The sequence below is a fragment of the Sardina pilchardus genome, chromosome 1, assembly GCF_963854185.1.
Source record: "Sardina pilchardus chromosome 1, fSarPil1.1, whole genome shotgun sequence".
NCBI classification, from domain to species: Eukaryota; Metazoa; Chordata; class Actinopteri; order Clupeiformes; family Clupeidae; genus Sardina; species Sardina pilchardus.
Genome location: NC_084994.1, coordinates 36,579,947 through 36,599,645, shown reverse-complemented (window position 1 = coordinate 36,599,645; position 19,699 = coordinate 36,579,947). Strand labels below are relative to the sequence as shown.

The window sequence follows — 19,699 nt, the reverse complement described above, 5'->3', positions numbered from 1 at the left end:
GTAATCGCTGCCGTGTGCTGGTGCTGGTGGTCGAGCCAAACCCGTCGTTATACCAGGTCCCGTGCACTCAGTCATCTGGGGTCACTGGCTTTTGTGCCTCCAGTGTATGCGTGCCTCAGTTCACACTAGGTTATTAGGAACCTTTTGTGAATTAAACCCGCTTCTCGTCTGTTTGTTTACTTTGTTTGGACATTGGACTGTTTTCTCAGTGTAATCCGGGCTCCTGTCTTTGGGGTGCTAAATCCCTTTGGAGCCGTGTGCAAATGGTGAACCAAATGTGGATCTCTTGTCAACATTGATATTGTGGTGCTATTCTGCCCAACATTTATTGTAATCTCTCATATGAATACTTGTCTACGAGAACTCCTGTATGTGTCCATGATGTATTATGTCATTAATGGCTGTGACTATACCAATCAACTATTTGAATCACTCTGAATGAAGAATATAAATACAAATGTCTGCATTGCTTTTGCTACAATTGTTTCATTCACTTGAATAACACTAGCGTGGGGTGCATCTGTATTCTATTGTGTTAGCTGGGTCTCTCATCCAGTCAAAGAAATGAGAGTGGCATAGTCAGACCATACTGTGGTATAATATACTGTAACTGGGTTCTAACTCCCAACGGCCACACAAAGTTTAAATGGTGGAGATGAAACACAGCGTTACTGTGCTCGGTGCTCTAGATGCTAGATGCTATATGCTATCCTTCTACTTCCCTCTACTACCATCTTCTTGATCACACTCTGGCTGGTGCTTAAACGTTTGCACTCTCATCCTCTGGTTCTCTTCTGGTGTTTGAAAAAGCAGCATTATTGTTACCCTACGGTTTAAATGGTGGAGATAACACACAGTGTTACTGTGCTCTGTGCTCTAGATGCTAGAAGCTACTTCCCTCTACTACCATCTTCTTGATCACACTCTGGCTGGTGCTTAAACGTTTGCACTCTCATCCTCTGGTTCTCTTGTGGTGTGTGAAAAAGCAGTATTATACCACTGCTTGGTCAAATTTCCTATTGTGATGCGCTATTTGGAACGTGCATTATTTTTCTATATACCGCACGGCTATGAAGTAGTTCCCTTCTTTTGGTCTCTTATTACACTTGAATATTAATTCGCCAATGTGAATGTAACGGTAAAAACAGCAACGTTGTATCTAAGACAGTGGCGATATAAACGAAAATGATAGTAGCAGTGGTATAAGCGGGATAATCAACTCCGCGCCCTGTGCGTTTATAGGAAAATAATGCACTTATCGAAGTGTAAAGTCCCCTCCGCCTGCGGCGTCGGGTCCTTATTACCACTTCGAACGTGCATTATTTTCCTATAAACGCACGGTGCGTCGTTGATTATCCCTTACTTATTGTTACCCTACGGTTTAAATGGTGGAGATAACACACAGTGTTACTGTGCTCTGTGCTCTAGATGCTAGAAGCTACTTCCTTCTACTACAGTACCATCCTCTTGATAACTCTCTGGCTGGTGCTTATTTCTGCACTCTCATCTGGTTCGCCAGGTGGTGTTTGAAAAAGCAGCATTTATTGTTACCCTACGGCCTCCTTTTTACCATGTAGCTTGCATGTTAGACATCAACTCTAAGTTGCTTTGGATAAAAGTGTCAGCCTAGTGAATAAATGTAAATGTATATGGGACACATCAGCAGGGAGAATTTATACTACCGTGACACATTCACTTACATAAACAACAATAATACATTATGTGATGATATTTCACCACTTCATATCTGGATTCCAGTGCCCCAAAAACAGAAATCACAATCATATGCCCAGGTATGAATGTATGAATAAGGCCTCTATGAATTCTGTGTCCTTCAGAGTTTTACTGACCTCAGTTTCTGGAGTTTGTAGTTTGGGTTTCTAAGACCAGAGAGCAGCTTCTCTTCTGATGTTTGCAGATCACAGCCACTCATGTCCAACTCACTCAGTTGAGAAATATATGACAGCAGAACTGAGACCACAACCTCAGAGGAGCTGTGTTTGAGTCTACAGCTGACGAGTCTAGAGTGAGAGAATAAAAAACAGTATAAACAACATGTCCTCTATACTCCTTACATTCCCAAATATCTAAGCATTATCGCATGAGTGGGAGTGGTGCTGTTGGCCTATATCGCCACTGCTGTGGTTCGCCGTAGGCACGAAGCCGAGGGCTGAGTGCTGTAGGTAACCACAGCCGTGGCGATATAGGCCAACAACACCACGACCACGAATGCGATAACGCTTTTATACAACAGTTCCATTGGCAACAAAAAAACATACCAGAGTGCATTTTTAAAGGGATAGTTCGGGTTTTAAGACACAAAGTTATATGGGTTCCCTGTCAGCAACGTTGTGCATCAGCACTGACTTACCCCCCGACAGCGTCCTGTGAGCCGAGATCCAGCCGGTTTTTGATCGTTTTTGATGCTGAAGAAAGTAGTCCAGCAAGTTGCTGGGGTCACGAAAGTAAAGTGTTTTTCTTCTCAAAACCATATGCGTTCAAAAGAGTGATATATTTGCACCACAAAAACGTTGTCCAGGAAAAATTCAAACCTCGTTATCACTTGGCACTATTTTTCTCGATTCCTATCACTGCGCGCTACTGACAGCTGGACAACGTTTTTGTGGTGCAAATATATCACTCTTTTGAATGCATATGGTTTTGAGAAGAAAAGCACTTTACTTTCGTGACCCCAGCAACTTGCCGGACTACTTTCTTCAGCATCAAAAACGATCAAAAACCGTCTGGATCTCGGCTCACAGGACGCTGTCGGGGGGTAAGTCAGTGCTGATGCACAACGTTGCTGACAGGGAACCCATATAACTTCGTGTCCTAAAACCCGAACTATCCCTTTAAGGAAGGATAATTTATTTTTTGCTATTGTTTTTTATAGCCCAGTTCCTCTGCTATGCGAAGTAGGCCTAGCTCAGAACGCGTGTTGTTGTTAAATCAAAGAACATGGACAACCGTCTCTCGATACATTAGCGGAGTGAGCGGACATTAGCTGTGAAGAGTCACCAGTGGTGATATTGCTTAATATCACCACTGATAGAACGCGTCTCGTCCAATCAGATATTGCTAAATCGTTTGACCGGACCTAACTGTTGCATAAGATATGATATACTGTTCATTAGATCAAACAGAAAGCACATGTCTGTGTGCACTGTCCAAAATACAGACCTCACTTTACAGTCTTGATTCAGTGGTTGATGGAGCAGTTCTCCTCCACAGTCCTGAAGCTCACTGTCACTGATGTCCAGCTCTCTTATATGGGGGTTTGCCCACTGAAGAGTTGAGGCCAAAAATCGTCCATTTAGTTTACAGCCAACAAGTCTGTAAGAACATAAACAATGTAACAGAGAATCACACAGAGAGCAATCAGAGACCAATCAGGAGTGAAACACAGCTGTTGTTATTGTCTGGTTAATACACTCTACAGTTAACTGAGCTATACACGAGACATATCAGGTCTATGACAACATCAACATTGCCACAAGAATAAAAGCCAGTGTTTCACAAATTCATGTCTTGATTCTAGCAGAAAACAACAGTGACATTATTTTAAGTTCAACACTGTGAATGTGCACATGTGTAGGCCTACAGTATGTGTCAGAGTTCTACTGACCTCAGTTTCTCCAGTTTGCAGTTTGGGTTTGTAAGACCAGAGAGCTGCTTCTCATCAGATGTTTGCAGATCACAGCCACTCATGTCCAACTCACTCAGTTGAGAAATATATGACTGCAGAACTGAGACCACAACCTCAGAGGAGCTGTGTTTGAGTCTACAGCTGATGAGTCTACAGAAAGAGAGGAAAACACCATAAGCCACATGTCCTTTATACTCCTTATATTCCTCAATATGAAAATGCAGAAAAAATATGGACATTTAGATAAAACAGAAAGCACATGTCTGTGTGCACTGTCCAAAATACAGACCTCACTTTACAGTCTTGATTCAGTGGTTGATGGAGCAGTTCTCCTCCACAGTCCTGAAGCTCACTGTCACTGATGTCCAGCTCTCTTAGATGGGAGTTTGCCCACTGAAGAGTTGAGGCCAAAAATCGTCCATTTAGTTTACAGCCAACAAGTCTGTAAGAACATAAACAATGTAACAGAGAATCACACAGAGAGCAATCAGAGACCAATCAGGAGTGAAACACAGCTGTTGTTATTGTCTGGTTAATACACTCTACAGTTAACTGAGCTATACACGAGACATATCAGGTCTATGACAACATCAACATTGCCACAAGAATAAAAGCCAGTGTTTCACAAATTCATGTCTTGATTCTAGCAAAAAAACAACAGTGACATTATTTTAAGTTCAACACTGTGAATGTGCACATGTGTAGGCCTACAGTATGTGTCAGAGTTCTACTGACCTCAGTTTCTCCAGTTTGCAGTTTGGGTTTGTAAGACCAGAGAGCTGCTTCTCATCAGATGTTTGCAGATCACAGCCACTCATGTCCAACTCACTCAGTTGAGAAATATATGACTGCAGAACTGAGACCACAACCTCAGAGGAGCTGTGTTTGAGTCTACAGCTGATGAGTCTACAGAAAGAGAGGAAAACACCATAAGCAACATGTCCTTTATACTCCTTACATTCCCCAATATGAAAATGCAGAAAAAATATGGACATTTAGATAAAACAGAAAGCACTTTTTCTGTGTGCACTGTCCAAAATACAGACCTCACTTTACAGTCTTGATTCAGTGGTTGATGGAGCAATTCTCCTCCACAGTCCTGAAGCTCACTGTCACTGATGTCCAGCTCACTTAGGTGGGAGTTTGCCCACTGAAGTGTCACAGCCAGAAATCTTCCTCTCAGTTTACTGCCAACAAGTCTGTAAGAATATAGACCATGTAACACAAAACATGCAATCAGAGACCAATCAAGAGTGAAACGCAGATTTTGTTGTTGTCCTATTAATATACTCTACAGTTAACTGAGCTATATATGGGACACATCAGGAAGGAGTATGATACTAAGTAACAGGTCTTGGACCAACTCTCTTGCGTCACCATTGACACAAAAACAAAAGACACTGTTTCAAAAATGTATGTTTTGATTTCAGTAGGAAATAACAGGTGACACTCTTCTATGTCCATGTACTGTAGTGTAGTCTGGACAGCGTTGCGGGAATGGAATGGAGACAGGGTGATTTGAAAAATGGCAAGAGGTTTTATTCCTCAAAGGCACCGGGAAACATCATGGAGGAAAAAAAAGAAAAACTCCAAATAATAATTTTAAATCAATAATTAAAGACTTCAAAATAATACTTCAAACTATCAAATAGCAAACAAATAGCAAAAACTAGTTCCAGGCATTTCCCACAGGTCTATTCATAGACTACCCCACCTTAGACCCAACTGCCTTCAGCCATCTCCCACCAAACACTTACAGTATCCCCATGGCTTACCCATTACACTCTTGCCCAAATCAATACAAATATACATTCCCAGGGATTAAAGCAAAAAAAAATCCTGAGCCTGAACTTTTTTAGACTCGTGCATGCGACTCTATACGACACTATGTTGGTCGATCGATTGGAAACCGGTTTACTTTTTGGAGCGTTTGCACACGACACAGGCCTTGTTTGTGATGTTGGACCCCAAGAAAGGCCAATAGGTGGCAAAATAGTCCAACACACTACAATATGCTACATGTAGCATTTAGGATTTCTTTAATCTTTTTATATCAAGTTTTGCTGCTAATCTTTGTCTTTAACAGGTTACAAATTGACCTACATTCATAAGGCGTCATGTTGTCAGGGTATGTGAAATTGGAAGGCAGGCATTTGAAGAATAAGATTTAGTTGCAACCATTTAAGTTAAGGTAGGCCTATTCAAAAAAAGACAATGATTCTCTTTCTAAAGAGTAATAACAGTGTTTCCCACAGATTAGAAGGCAATATGTGGTGGTCGCCTCATGTCTGACACTTTGCTTTCACATAATGTGAATTTATTTATTTAATGTTTTTTTAACAAGATGTAAAGCACACACACACACACACACACACACACACACACACACACACACACACACACACACACACACACACACACGTAATTATTTATATACATTCTGTATACTGACATTTCTGATATTCATAACAGCAAACTTTATGCAGCTTATAGCCTGCTACTCATATTACAACTCCACCTCTTAAATTCAGCTGTTTGATTGAAGCCTCAAAATATTGTAAACAAAGTAGCATAGTTGGCTAGTTTATCATACTCTAGCCGGTTGGACTGTTCAGTGTCCCCACGTGTGTTTAAGTTTCAAGGTAAGCTCATACTTTTTCTCCTTGGGACAGGCCCTTTCAATCTTGGAGTTGACACCAAAACATTGGTATTGAGATGGTCAGTCAACTTGAATGCAGAGTTTTAATCAGATGTGTGCTAACCGTATTTAACAATAATTCAGCTAGTCGTCTTCTGTGCGTCATTGCGTTCACGATTGTGAATGTTTTGTTTGGATTAAATGTGCATGTCGAGGGGCGAATGTCCATTGAGTGCGCACGAGAGCGGGCCAAGGAGAATTCGTTTACTTCTATACGGTTTGGTAAAGTTGCACGCATAGTCTACAAAATTTGCGGAAGAACATGCTTCCACCCGCAGCGTCAGGTGCATAGTGCGACCGCGCTTCCAGGGATGATCTCGTTATGGAGACAGACGCGGTGTGCACGAAGGGGAGTCTGTGTCTGTGTCTGAGTGAGTGTGTGTGAGTGTGTATTAAAGGGTGCGTTGACGCGTGAGTGACAGAGAGGGAGAGCAGGGAAAGGAAATTCAGCTTAACGAATGCTGCGTGTTTTTCAATAGCGTTAACAAATAAATAATATTTAAAAAAATGAACGCAGTCAATGGCCGCACGCCGGAATTCCGGCACGGTGCCGGAAAACTTTAATCCCTGCATTCCACTTTCCAATATCAATAAATACAGTCAATCCCATATTAGCAGCACATCATTTACTAAAGCACCACACATCACCTCACATCACCATAAATAACCATAACTGGCCCCAGCCGTGGCGCGACTGGCTGGGGCATGCCGGCGACCCGGGTTCGATTCCCGCCCCGTGGTCCTTTCCGGATCCCACCCCAACGCTCTCTCCCACTCACTTCCTGTCTCTCTCAACTGTCCTATCGTTAAAGGCATAAAAGCCCAAAAAATATACTTAAAAAAATAAATAAAAAAATAACCATAAATAACTCATAAGCCCCAAACACCCCTCTTCTCACACACACAACTATCAGTCCGTGCTATGACGTCACCCCGCCCAAAGTTCAAATGTCCCTCGGGAGCTGCCGTCGGATCCTTTGCCCAGACACGGAAGAAAACCACGCACCAGCTGCAAGGTAAGAGTTTGTTTTGTTGTTTGTTTACTGTCCGTAGTCCTTAGACATCCCGTTGTACTGTATGTAAGGCTCGTCACTAATGTAGTTATGATTGTTTATGTCTTGCAGATGCCGGTTACAACCGCTGTCGAGTGATGAGCTGTAGACCCAGATAGCAATTTCCTTTGGGCCGGATCCGCATAAAAGCCTTTAGATCCGCATGTAGCGGACCTACGGTATCTGACTGTGGGCCAGATGTAGCCCACACCCAATAAGCGGACTCGTGTTGCAGATCCGTACATCACAGAATAAGCGGACCCCTATCACACCCAATAAGTGGACCCGTATCGAAGACCCGCAGAACACAGAATAAGCGGACCCGTACCACACCCAATAAGCAGACCCGTATTGCAGATCCGTACCACACACAATAAGCAGACCCGTACCACACCCAATAAGCGGACCCGTATTGAAGATCCGTACAACACAAAATAAGCGGACCTGTACCTCACCTAATAAGCGGTCCCGTATTGCAGATCCGTACCACACAGAATAAGTGGACCCGTAGCACACTTAATAAGCGGACCCGTATTGCTGATCCGTACTACACACAACAAGCGGACCCGTACTACACACACAAGCGGACCCGTATTGCAGATCCGTACCACACACAAAAAGCGAACCCGTACGGGCTCACTTATTGTGTGTGGTACGGATCTGCAATACGGTTGCGCCTCTTGTGTGTGGTATGGGTCCGCTTATTGTGTGTGGTACGGATCTGCAATGCGGTTCCGCCTCTTATGTGTGGTAGCCTACGGGTCCGCTTCTTGTGTGTGGTACGGATCTGCAATACGGGTCCCATATTGCATATGACTTTAGGCAGACATTCACAACATCCCCAAACTTTGCAGAATAATTAAGGATACTGCTTATCACAATTTTATGACTTTATAAACCTCATGGTTTAGATATAAAATATAACCTAGACATTCTCTGATAACTTTAATTATATTTTGTGTAGGCCTACTTTGTTGAGGTTTGCTTCCCAGCATGCATTGCAAATATTAGTTTTGAATTTTGAAAAAATGTGGTTGGGACATTTTAGCTTATAGGCTAACCTACTCCACTGATGTTTTGAACAATAACATTATCAGATATGACCATTGACTTAGTAATTTATTAGGGGGAAAAGACACCGTAGTCGTGAAAGTATTAGACCTAACTGAGTAGAAATATCCAGCTAACTCAACATTTGATTAGTCAATTACAAGTCGCAACGACAGGTAAGAGAAATATTTGTGTGTAAATAATTGTGTAATTGTAAACAGCTGCTAAAACCTTAATACTACTTAACAATGCTGACAGGTGTTTCACTCCCACAGTCAAGTAGGCTAACCGAATGTCACATGATTCGTGAACTTGGCGACGAACTGAACGCCGCAAAAGCTAGTTGGGTGAACTAGTGGAAATTCGATTTTTCCTCTTTTACCGTTGCGGTGACCATACGTTCTTTGAAATGCCCTGAATCATCGCCGGGACGTTATTTTGTTTGTCGGGAGCAGTCTTAGCCCTTATTGGCACCAGATCAGTAAAACGGATCCAAAACAATTTTGGACGGATGTGCGTTTGGACGCCGGATCAGGTCCACTATTCAGATCCGTGCCATATGTCATGGTAGGTGTGTTTTGCTATCTGGGACGGACATGGACGAGTGCAAGTCCGTATCTGCCGCAGTTCCGTCAAACGGATCCAAAACAATTTTGGACCGATGTGCGTTTGGACGCCGGATCAGGTCCATTATGCAGATCCGTGCCGAATGTTGTGGTAGATGTGGCCCAGTTCCGTCCCAGTGTAGATTTGCTATCTGGGGAGCTATGTTCGTGTGAAAAATAAAGCGTCGTGTTTGAAACTGTGTGCGTGTTTGGATTGTATGCATGTGATCGTGTAGTGGTAACGGGCAGTAGCACCGTTACAGTCCAACATGTGAATGTGTACTGTAGAGAAGGCCTATGTGTCCTTCAGAGTTTTACTGACCTCAGTTTCTCCAGTTGGCAGTTTGGGTTTTTAAGACCAGAGAGCAACTCCTCTTCTGATGTTTGCAGATCACAGCCACTCATGTCCAACTCACTCAGTTGAGAAATATATGACTGCAGAACTGAGACCACAACCTCAGAGGAGCTGTGTTTGAGTTTACACCTGGTAAGTCTACAGAAAGAGAGGAGAACACCATGAGCAACATGTCCTCTACTGTATACTCCTTACATTCCCAAATATGAAATGGTAAATAAAGGTGTTAGCTGTTTATTACTTCAAGCAGAAATACCAGTCTGTGTGCACTGTGCAAAATACAGACCTCACTTTACAGTCTTGACTCAGTGGTTGATGGAGCAGTTCTCCTCCATGGTCCTCAAGCTCACTGTCACTCATGTCCAGCTCTCTCAGGTGGGAATTTGCCCCCTGGTGGGCCAAGGCCAGATAACTTCCCCTCAGTTTACAGCCAACAAGTCTGTAAGATCATAACCCATGTAACAGAGAATTACAATGAGTGACAATCAGAGAAGACGTATCAATTGAAGTGTAAAGTAGCAATGTTGTCATTGTGTCATTAATGAAATCTGCTGTTAATCAATCCACCAAAGTACATAACACCAGTGAAGAGTCCAACCCTGTTCAATGACCACCATGTTACAGATTAGAAATCAGAACTCAGAAACAGGGGACATGATAGGAACCATGCACATGGATTAGTAAACAAAGGAAACAGGTTCATAAACTGTGTGTGTGTGTGTGTGTGTGTGTGTGTGTGGATAAATAATCCAAGGGGACAATCGGTCCTCCTGGACAAACCCCATGCTGACACGACTCTGAGATGCACTGTGGCAGGAAAGGCTTTGGCCACTCTTGCCCAAATCAATTAACTATACAAATATACATTCCACTTTCCAATATCAATAAATACAGTCGATCCCATATTAGCAGCACATCATTTACTAAACCAGCACCACACATCACCTCACATCACCATAAATAACCATAAATAACTCATACGCCCCAAACACCCCTCTTCTCACACACACAACTATCAGTCCATGCTATGACGTCACCCCGCCCAAAGTTCAAATGCCCCTCGGGAGCTGCCGTCGAATTCTTTGCCCAGACACGGAAGTAAACCACGCACCGGCTGCAAGGTACAGTAAGAGTTCGTTTTGTTGTTTGTTTACTGTCCGTAGTCCTTACACATCCCGTTGTATGTAAGGCTCGTCACTAATGTAGTTATGTTTGTTTATGTCTTGCAGATACCGGTTACAACCGCTGTCGAGTGATGAGCTGTAGAGTTATGTTCGTGTGAAAAATAAAGCGTCGTATTTGAAACTGTGTGCGTGTTTGGCTTGTATGCATGTGATCGTGTGGTGGTAACGGGCAGTAGCACCGTTACAGTCCAACATGTGAATGTGTGTAGAGAAGGCCTATGTGTCCTTCAGAGTTTTACTGACCTCAGTTTCTCCAGTTGGCAGTTTGGGTTTCTAAGACTAGAGAGCAACTCCTCTTCTGATGTTTGAAGATCGCAGCCACTCATGTCCAACTCACCCAGTTGAGAAATATATGACTGAAGAACTGAGACCACAACCTCAGAGTAGCTGTATTTGAGTTTACACCTGGTAAGTCTACAGAAAGAGAGGAAAACACCATGAGCAACATGTCCTCTACACTCCTTACATTCCCAAATATGAAATGGTAAATAAAGGTGTTAGCCGTTTATTACTTCAAGCAGAATTACCAGTCTGTGTGCACTGTGCAAAATACAGACCTCACTTTACAGTCTTGATTCAGTGGTTGATGGATCAGTTCTCCTCCACAGTCCTCAAGCTCACTGTCACTCATGTCCAGCTCTCTCAGGTGGGGGTTTGCCCCGTGGTGGGCCAAGGCCAGAAATCTTCCCCTCAGTTTACAGCCAACCAGTCTGTAAAACAGAATCACAAATACTGAAATCAAAGACAATATACAGTTACCTCCATAAGTATTGGAACAATAAAGTTGACTACAAAGAGGAATATAAAATCATTTTTTGGAAATGTGTTTAGCCCATTAGTTGGTTTCATTCTCATTGAGCTCAGTGCAAATCAAACCAGCTAATAGGCTAACTGAAATAAAACCAAACCAATCTCTAGGTATGGTGAAGGGTATGTGATGATGTGGGGCTATTTTCATTCAAAAGGCCAGGGTGCATAGTGTCCTGGATCCATGAAATAACTGGCATTTAAAAAGCAAAAAATAAAAAATAAAAATCTGCCTGCCTCTATGGGATTTTAACACATAGGGTTAACACAGGGGTTCCAATACTAATGACCCCTGTATTTTAAGGAAAACGTTCATTTATTTACGATGCATTATTCATTCACAAAGAAAATTGATATCCTTAAAGGTTGGATATTTCCTCATGTTCTTTATTTAAGGCATTAAGACCAATTTTCAAAAGATGATTTTATATTCCTTTGCATAGTCAACTTTAGCATGTGTTCCAATACTTATGGAGGGGACTGTATCTATCAAGAGTAAAACCGTGACGCTCTTATTGTCTGGTTTGCACAGTCTACTTTTGACACCAGTCTGACAAATACTCTACAATATTAGTGCCTGTCAATGCCATCAAAAATATTACTGACCTCAGAGTCTCTAGTTTGCAGTTTGGACTCTGTAGAGCAGAGAGCAGTTTTTCTCCTGACGCCTGCAGGTAATTCTGACTCAGGTCCCGCTCTCTTAAAGGGGAGTTTGCAGACTGCAGAGCTGAGGCCACAATTTCACAGGACTTCTTTGACAGCTTACAGTCAGCAAGTCTGTAAGAGAGGAAAACGATGATGAAAAGGTAATGTGTCATGTTCAAATCTGCAGGAAGAGTGAGAGGAAAATGTGTGGAAATCTACACACCTCAACCTCACAATCTTATCTGACAACTCTTGTAATACAATGTAATGACAATATAATCCAATATGATTTCCTTGTACTGTTTACAACACCAGACAAGAAAGAAATAATGTAACACACAAGTACTTCAAATATATTGGGTCCTTGTAAAGCATTAGAGAAACAGAATTGACTCAGTAACACCGACCTGAGTGTCTCCATCTTACAGAGTGGATTCATTGCTTCAGAGCCCAGCTTTCCTCCACAATCCCCCAGAGAATTCTTACTCAGGTCCAGCTCTCTCAGATGTGAGTTTACTGACTGCAGAGCAAAGGCCAAAATATCACTGGACTTTTCAGTGAGTCCACAGCCAACAAGCCTGTTAAGTACAGTTGACATAATGATTAAGAATATGTGCAGAAAATAAGACAGAAATAGAATACATCAATGAAAAGTCTTTGTCTATCTAATGGTACTCAACCTCAGTGCTTCCAGTTTGCAGTTTGAACTCTGTAGAGCAGAGATCAGTTTTTCTCCTGACTCCTGCAGGTCATTCTGACTCAGGTCCAGCTCTCTTAAGGGGGAGTTTGAAGACTGCAGAGCTGAGGCCACAATTTCACAGGACTTCTTTGACAGCTTACAGTCAGCAAGTCTGAAAGAGAGGAAAACGATGATAAAAAGGTAATGTGTCATGTTCAAATCTGCAGGAAGAGTGAGAGGAAAATTATATAACTGCCCCACATACAGTACCAGGCCAAAAGAAAACTACTAAGGGGAATAAGAGGAGAGAATAATATATGAGCCCTGAGTACCACGCAGAGTTAACGCTGCCCAACCACAGACATAACACCACTAAAGACTGAGCAGCACTGTGATTAACCCAGAGCTGCATGAGCAAAAGCCTGATTTACTTAGACAGTTCAGACTGGAGAAAATGATATTCAGTGTTTTACACCCCATTTATACCATGCACCTCCATATAACATGGAGTATTCTCATAATGCAAACCCAATACTGAGGAAGGCTCTCTGTTAAACAGATAATAACAATAATGTAAACCTGCCAAACGAGTTATGTGTGGATTGATTTGATTTGATGTTGAAGTATTTCATGATGGAACAGTTCATGTATCTGTCTCACTTACCATTGAAACATAAAAGAATGTATTTAACCTGTCAGACCTCGCACAGTTCCTGATAGTCACCACTGGGTGGAGACATTATTCTCAATCACATTTTGTCTGAGCTTCTCAGTTTACCTGTGATTCAATAAGTGGAATCACCACATGACTCATTTGGTAAATGTGTTCTGTGAGGATTACTCATTGCAAGCAGACTTACTATTGGACCTCTCTCTCTTGTGAACTGATTTTTCTGTTAATCTTCTCTGTTTTTGGAATTACACAACATAAGGCCTGGACCTTTATGCTTGTAGACTGAACTCCCCTGTCTCAATTTGAGAATTCTCTTATGCTAACATTTCCCTGTGCTGAATGAACTGTATTCTGAAACTTACGCCCTGCCTATTGTGGACTATCGATGACCTATTGACCTGTGCCTCCTCATTTGACAGGTCTCTGTGCCCAAACCCACATCCTGACACTATGCAAAACTGCTGGACATCAGGTGTTGTGAAATACAGAATACAGGTGCAAATGTATCTTACTGTAGATTTCTCTGTGTAGGCTATTCCCATTATGACTTGCATATTAATCACTACTGGCCTACACATTGGACATGAAATAAATTAACTCAGAAAAGAAGTATAGTGATACTCACAGAGCCTTTCTGCAGCATCTCACAGCTGGCACCAGTCTCCTCCATCCCTCCTCTGATGTTTTGTATTTCTTCAGGTCAAACTCATCCAGCACCTCCTCAGACGTCAGTAGCATGTGGGCCAGTGCTGAACAGTGGGCAGGTCTCAATTCACCCGAGAAGCCATCTGGAGATTTGAGATATTTCTGAAGATCTTTATGTAGGGATTGATCATTCATTTCAAATAAGCAGTGAAAAAGATTGATGCATCTTTCAGGTGACAGGTCCCTCCTCTTAATAATCTTGATATAGCTACATGTTTTCTTGATGCTCTCTGAGCTGCTGTGTGTGTTTGTCAACAAGCCTTGCAAGAGGGCTTGATTGCTCTTCACTGAGATGCCTACAAGGAAGCGGAGGAAAAGGTCCAAGTGTCCATTCTTGCTGTCCAAAGCCTTATCCACAGCACTCTTCAACAGGATATGCAAAGGAAGGGGGGCTTGATTGTCTCTGTGTTTTTTAGCGAGGAAGGATTTCAGTGCCTCCATATGTCCTGACATGTAAGAGTGAAACACAAACATGGCTGCCAGGAACTCCTGAATGCTCAGATGGACAAAGCAGTAGACCTTCTTGTGGTAGAACACACATTCCTCCCTGAAGATCTCAGTGCACATGCCAGAGTACACTGAGGCTTCACTGACATCAATGCCACACTCTCTCAGGTCTTCCTCATAGAACATGAGGTTGCCATTCTCCAGATGCTTGAAAGCCAGCTCTGCCAGTTTCAATATCACACCCTTATGTGATTCCAGGAGCCTCTGTCTATCTGTCTCACTCTCCTCTTGATACTTCTGGTTCTTCCTGGTGGTCTGGATGAGCAGGAAGTGTATGAACATCTCAGTCAGAGTCTTGGGGGCGTCCTTCCCATCATCTTGTTCCAGTATCTGCTGAAGGACAGTGGCTGAGATCCAACAGAAGACTGGCATGTGGCACATGATGTGGAGACTCCTGGATGCCTTAATGTGTAAGAGGATTCTGTTGGCTTGATTCTGGTCACTGACTCTCTTCCTGAAGTACTCTTCCTTCTGTGGGTCATTGAATCCTCGTACTTCTGTCACCTGACTAATGCACTGAGAAGGAATCTGATTGGTTGCTGCTGGTCGGGAGGTTATCCAAAGAAGAGCAGAGGGAAGCAGAGTTCCCTGAATGAGGCTCGTCATCAGCACATCCACAGATGATGTTTGTGTCATATCAGACATTCTCTGATTCTCTTGGAAATTCAGTGGAAGTCGACTCTCATCCAGACCATCAAAGATGAACACAATGTGGCAGTCTTTGTATTCACCATCCTGTAGCTCCCTAAGCTCAGGGTGGAAGTCAAGCAGGAGCCTGTGAAGACTGTACTGATCATGTTTGACCAAATTCAGCTCACGGAACGGAAGCACAAACATGAAATCTATATCCTGGTTAGCTCTCTCCTCTGCCCAGTCAAGGATGAACTTCTGCACTGAGACAGTTTTTCCAATGCCAGCAATCCCCTTGGTCATGACCATTCTGATGTGTCACTCCTGTCCAGGTAAGGGACTGAAAATATCATTGCAGCTGATTGCTGTATCTTCAGTTTTTTGTGATCTGGATGCTGACTCTACCTGCCAAACCTCATGCTCATTATTCACATCTTCACTCTCTCCCTCTGTGATGTAGAGCTCTGTGTAGATCTTGTTCAGGAGTGTTTGAGTCCCTGACCTGATGATGCCTTCACATATGCTCTCAAACCTCCTCTTCATATTAACTTTATGGGTCATCAATACTCTGTTCAGGACACGGTTGTCTGTTTGGAAAGACACAAATAAACAAACAGATGAGCAACATTCTAAAGTCTCATGCACTGCGCACGAGACACTCATTTCCATGCATAATTCAGGACTAATAAATAATTGGTCAGTATTTCTAGCAGACATATTTTCAGAGAGGCTACTGTATGTTCACATTGCATCTGCTGCAACAATCAGCATCCACTGTAATCACTAGAACTGGCTACACCAGACGTGGTAGCCGCACATATATTTGAAAAAAATAAACCATCTTCTACAACTATTATTCCGCTATGTGTATCGGATAATAGTCTTCTACAGCTGCAATTATGCTGTGTGAAGCAGCACAGTCTTATACAACTATTATTATACTATGTGGATGGAGCATAGTCTTCTACAAATATGTGAATGCAGCACAGTCTTCTACTACAATCTTACGCTATGTGGATGGAGTGCTTCAGTTGCAGACCGAGTGTAGCCCGAGTGTTACAATATCAGCTGATAAAATGTCAGCACCATTTTTCTGATACCTTTTAAATAAAAAACAGTCTTCGTAGTCAGCATGAATCTTGCTCTTAGACTCTGATCTTCAAGCCTCACCTGTTAGTTTGGCCCTTTTGACTGGAGCATGCTCAGTTTGCAGATGGGTGCTGCCTCTCATGACTGTGTGCTCATCTAATGGAGGCTGTGGAGAGATCTGTGCCGTGTGGATGTGTGGATAAAGAGGGTGCTGGATGTGTGGATGATTATGCTGCCCCATGGCTGAGTCTGAGTACTGAGGACGCTGCCACATGTGTGTGTGGGGGTATGGAGGAACGTGTGCCATGTTCGCAGATGGGTTCAGATGAAGTGCCATTTCACTGTGTTGGTATGACAAAGGTTGTTTCATGGCTTTAGGTGGGTATAGGTGAGGTTGTGCCATAGCTGAAGATTGGTGTAGGTGAGGTTGTGCCATGGTTGTAGGTTGGTATAGATGAGGTTGTGTCATGGTTGTAGGTGGGTATAGGTGAGGTTGTGGCATGGTTGTATGTGGATATACAAGAGGTTGTGCCATATTTATGTCAGGGTTTGTAATGGGTTGTGTTCTGGATCTCTTTCTGCACTGGGGACAGTCTGCTGATGGACCATACTGGCTCCAGTAGCTGCTGATGCACTGCCTGCAGAAACTGTGTCCACAGCTGGTGATGACTGGGTCCCTCAGCACCTGCTCACACACTCCACACTTGGACTGATCCTGGGTCAGAGTATTCCTAAATCCACTGCAGATACACAATAATTGATAATTGCCCTCATTATTCACTGAATCCTTCCATCACAGAAAAGCTGATAGTTTAGGGCCGATAATGATAACAATAGTTTATTTTGTTTATGTTGTTATTGTTTGTTGTGGCCAATAACAAGATAGATAGATAGATAGATAGATACTTTATTGATCCCCAAGGGGAAATTCAAGAACAATACGGCAGGTGATAATATTAAAAAAAATGTGAAAAGTGAAGGGGGCAGCATTTATTTGCTGTCATTTTACCATGTCAGACAGAAGTCATAAAAAGCCTACAGCAGCAAAACTATTTTAAAAAGAGCAGCATCTTGGCCCCTTTAAAGGAATATGCCTTAGCACAGTTGCTGTAAATGAAGGGTGTTGGCTAGAATGTCCTCCAAAAAAAGTGACTGAGACATCTAAGATTTTTTCCAAATATATCTTGGGAGCCTTGTGTTCAAAACGAGTACAAATCATAATGCAAAATCAAACGACTTTTACCTGGGCAGATATTTACTTGGAACTACATTTGGGCTCATCACAGGCAAAGCACCGCTAGATAGGCGCAAGTTGTCACATACTGTAGCATTTGAAAACTCCTAACTTCTAGATTCGACCGGAACTTCACAGGATGGGATTCAGGTGCTGCTGCTTGAGAACTTTGCGCCTATCTAGCGGTGCTTCGCCTGTGATTAGGCCGAATATAGTTCCAAGTAACTAACCATTTTTTGCATAATGATTCATCAAACTCTGATCAAACTCTGGTGGGAAAATGGAGACAAAATTGACATGCTTTTTAGTGAAATTCCATTTGAATCTCTGAATGTAAGGATTCAGGAAACACATAGTCAATACAACATTTGTCTATGTATTACAGCCGAGCAGGCATAAATCACTGATCTGGAGATTTTTAAATGAAAGACTAAAGCTACAATCGTTTGACCGTTTTCAAATTTGACTGAACAACACTCTGCTCTGTTTCAAGAATCCACGTTGTTCTATTAAAGGGACACTTCATTGACTAGCATTAAGCTTTGTATCTTTAGAAAACCAGTCATGTTTTTGAATGGTCATGCATCATTCCCTCAGTTTGCCTTGAGATGGGAGAAATATGGATTTTAATGTTGGACTTCCTGCTTTCAATGATGTAAAAATCATCATTTTACATCATTGAAAGCAGGAAGTCCTATTCATGGGTTTCATTGAAATCCGTATTTCTCCCATCTCAAGGCAAACTGAGGGAATGATGCACGACCATTCAAAAACATGACTGGTTTTCTAAAGATACAATGCTTAATGCTAATCGGTGAAGTGTCCCTTTAAATAAATAATTAAATAGCCTTCCAACAGGATGAATAGCTTGCCACCAACGTTATCGATTAGTTTCATTTCAGTTTCTGTTGCGCAAACACGCACATGCATGCATTCAATGAACGCTCATGCCACCACTTAATTGTGTGGCTCTATGTTTAACCACATCAAATTAGCAAGTATTTCCTCCTGATTGCTGAAACTTATGTTTTCTTTTTCTGTCGGTCCGCGGTTGCTTGATCAATTGCGCAGCAAACTAGATGCACCGCATAGCGGTACACAATATGACCGCCGCTCAGGGGCCTGTACTACGAAGCGGGGTTACTGGCTTAGCTGGGTAACTTCGAGAGTAAGTTGATCACGTGTGGCGTAACTTCCCGGTTAACCCGTACTACGAAAGGTGGATAGGTTTTAACCTAGGTATGCTGCCATGGCAATTTAGGCTGCATCTCAAACCTGCTCCGAGCAGGTTATGATCTTGGTTAACCCGAGGTTTGCGGTTAACCACACCCCACAATGTCGACGTAGGCTACTTTGAAGATACATTATTGGAGCGCAAATTGTAAGCGCCTCTCTTCGCAAGGCGAGGGTTTTTAAAGACCGCCAGAATCTTTCTCCATATAATATTCTCTATGCAAGATAGCCTATACATTCTCAGCCGAGGGAATTCGTTGCATTTGTCAGCTGATCGAGGCAAAGTGGAGGCTATAAGCATTGGCAATATAACATATTTTCATAATTAAGAAATATTAATGCAAGCTATAACTAGGCCTATAAACCTTCTGAATGTTTTTGAGTTTCATTTTCACCTGCTGCCAGCGGTACTGCCGTTGCATCTAAAATGTTCACAGGATAGGCATACACTAAATCAGTCTATGGGGCTAAACATTCAATTATCCTTTATTAATATTTATTAATATACATCGCATGGATTGTGTTGCATCTGTAGGACTCTTATGAACTCAAAATGTATTTATTTCAACACATTTCAGACATTCCGCAAGCTATTAATCCTCCGTAACACATAGGCTATTTAAAGGGATAATCCGGAGTGAAATGCACTTTAGATCAATTTTTCGGACTATTGGGAGTACATACGTTGAGTTGACACCAAAATCATGTCATTCGGATGTATTTTGAGAAAGTTCGAGTTCACCGTTTTTAGCCAAAACTCGTTAACCTGTAAGTGACCGGGGCAGGTCCTTTCGCCACTACAAAACGCTATTTTTATACCTCTTCTACTGTTCCAAACAACGCTACACTTACGTGGTAGTGAGTAGAGGGTCCCTAAAGCCAAACCGAAGTATCCTCACGTCCTTAT

The 19,699-nt window shown here is 42.4% G+C and overlaps 1 pseudogene; it reads right to left on the bottom strand.

The window, feature by feature from the left end:
• Nucleotides 1-16,634, bottom strand: part of LOC134078483 (NLR family CARD domain-containing protein 3-like) — a 29,500-nt pseudogene extending 12,866 nt beyond the window's left edge.
• Between the last annotated feature and the right edge of the window lie 3,065 nt (nt 16,635-19,699).